Genomic DNA, 2,714 nt, shown 5'->3' with positions numbered 1-2,714 from the left:
CGTTATTTAGTTTCTCCAGGTAGTAAGTATTGTGAGTTTATTTGCATATACCTCTCCTTTTAGGGTGGAGCTTGCATATTAATTACGTATAGGTGAAAGATAGGATTTTGGTGTCGCTTCAGGTTAATTTCTGGTTACACTTCTTTAGGTAACAACTCACACCATTTACTACTGGATTATTACCTGCCTGTTATTTATGTATTAACTGTTTATTAGCACTTGTAAAGTATGATCTTACTTTACATCCCTAATCCTACCCAATCTCTAAACCCAACTACTAGCTTACTAACTTATAAAAAGTAGCTAATTAGTTATTGTATTAGCTAAAAGTTTAAGTTAATGGTTAAGAAACCCTTTGTTTCAGTGCTGTTATTTGTATTGTTAAGACCCCAAAATGTCTAGGGCTGATGTTGAACATGAGTTTAAATAAATAAATACATACATAAATAAACAGTTAGCAGGTTATGATTTTAATGACCTTAAGTTTCTTTTATTGTTAGAAAAAGTTTGCATTTACAGAAAAACAAAGAATAGGACCGCAATCAAAAATCGGTTCAGGGCTGAGCAAGGCCAAAATAATAAACAAAAAATTTACTAACTCCTCCCTGAAGATAACTTGCCTAATAGAACCAAAATAAATGCAGAAAATAAATTACAAATACTACCCTTACTCCTTAACTAAACCAAGAAACAGGAGAAAAAGTCTGTTCAAAATAAATGGCACTCAGCCCCTACGGCGCTCAGTTTACAGCTTTATAATACAAAGTATAGGTTTTACAGTCACAACAAGGAGGGGAGAGAAGAAAGGTGGAGAAAACAACTAGAGAAAACACCACAACAGGTTATTAAATAAGAATGAAGCATTCTTGGAAAAATGTAAGGCTTGGTAAGACAAATGCAGCAAAAATCCAAATTTATTTATTTATTTATTTATTTATTTTAACTTATGTTTAACCTCAGCCCTAGACATTTTGGGGTCTTAACAATACAAATAACAGCACTGACACAAAGGGTCTCTTCAGCCTTTTGCTATCTTGATAACTGTTTCCACTAGAGTTACCACTCAACCCCATAATCAAAAGACTTGAGTTTCTAGTAAAATTAACAATTTTCTGAATCAGTGATCCTGTACGTCCTGCATAAGTGGAGCTGTTGGTTCTCGGTGAAACAATGAGGCTCTGAAGGAGTAACAATGGAAAACTTCAAAGAAACCAAATTAGTGAAATCGGAGGATCTTTAGAAAAAGCTTTTAAATCTGAGCATTTTGGGATTACTAAAACATTGAAAGGTATCTTTGTTCTAGTTATTATCTTGGTTGAGGATCAATGGGATGCATGTAGGCTATATATTAAAAATACTAAAAAAACAACAACAACCTGCAGAATAATAAAACAAATTGTACATGGACCAATTTAAACTTGTATGTAAATTCATTTACACAGCAGAATGAACCAACTATTTCAGCATGGGCTTTATGCAGTGGATGCCCTTCCAGCTGCAACCCAGTACTGGGAAACTCCCATACACATTCATTCACACGCAAACCTGTACACTATTGACAATTTAGTTAATTCAGTTGACCTATAGCGCATGTCTAACCCTTGCTAACACGGGGAGAACATGCAAACTCCACACAGAAATGCCAACTGGCCCAGCTGGGACTCAGCAATCTTGCTAGTTGTGGCTGGAAGGGCATATGCGTAACATATGCTGGAATAGTTGTTGGTTCATTCCGCTGTGTGAATCCCTGATAAATAAAGGACTAAGCCGAAGTAAAATGAATTCACCACAAAACAACAACGAAAGAACCAATACTGGTGCTATAGCACTTATATGTTCCTCAATAATATTTATTACTAGCTAAAGGACCACTTACTGGTGCTAAATAGTACCTAACATTACCACAAAGAACCACTGAAGAGCTAATTCTTTGTGTATCTTTAGAGGCATACAGAATATGCTGGCATTTTGCTATTTCTGGGCCGTGTTTTGTAAAGAATTTGCAGATTTATGCAGAATAATTTCGGGAGTATTGTAACTACATACTCAAAACTTGAAATAAAAAAAAAATATGACTTTAAAATTAAAGTAATTTTAATTTAAGATTAAATTTGTTATAAATCTCTCATAAATAGAGGCTACTAAAAGACAGAAAGTATTACTTAAACTATAAATCATACAAACATTTACTTATTTGGTTAATAAAATTACTGAAATGAATAAAAAAAACCTTATATTTACACACATTTAAATAAACAGTTAATAAACAGACTCAATGGGTAAAAATAATCTAGCCTAGTTAGCATCATTGATGTAAAAAATTAAACATTAAAACACTGACAATAAGAACTATTAATAAAAAACTGAGTACTAATAAAATGTTTTAAAAGACGAGTCTATAAATAATATTTACTTATACTCATTTTGTAAGAAGCACAGGCTACTATCCTTCGTCATCACATGTCTATATTTGAAATAGGATTAGGTTTTGGTATAAGTTTTGCTTAAATAACAAAATTAAAGAAGTGTCCTACAAAATAGTCCCTAGAATTAATCCTGCTAAACATGTTTTGGAAAGATTTAAACTTAATATTTTATATATGTGTGAATTTTTTGGTCAAGAAAAAGAAACAATTTTGCATCTTTTTTTTTCTTTGTATTTACTCAAGAATATTTTGGAAAGTTCTGGAATTGTTTATTAACAAAAAAATTGA

Source organism: Danio rerio, chromosome 2 (genome assembly GCF_049306965.1).
Source record: "Danio rerio strain Tuebingen ecotype United States chromosome 2, GRCz12tu, whole genome shotgun sequence".
In the NCBI taxonomy this organism is placed as follows: Eukaryota; Metazoa; Chordata; class Actinopteri; order Cypriniformes; family Danionidae; genus Danio; species Danio rerio.
The sequence above is the reverse complement of the archived record's forward strand: the minus strand, read 5'-3'. Positions refer to the sequence as shown.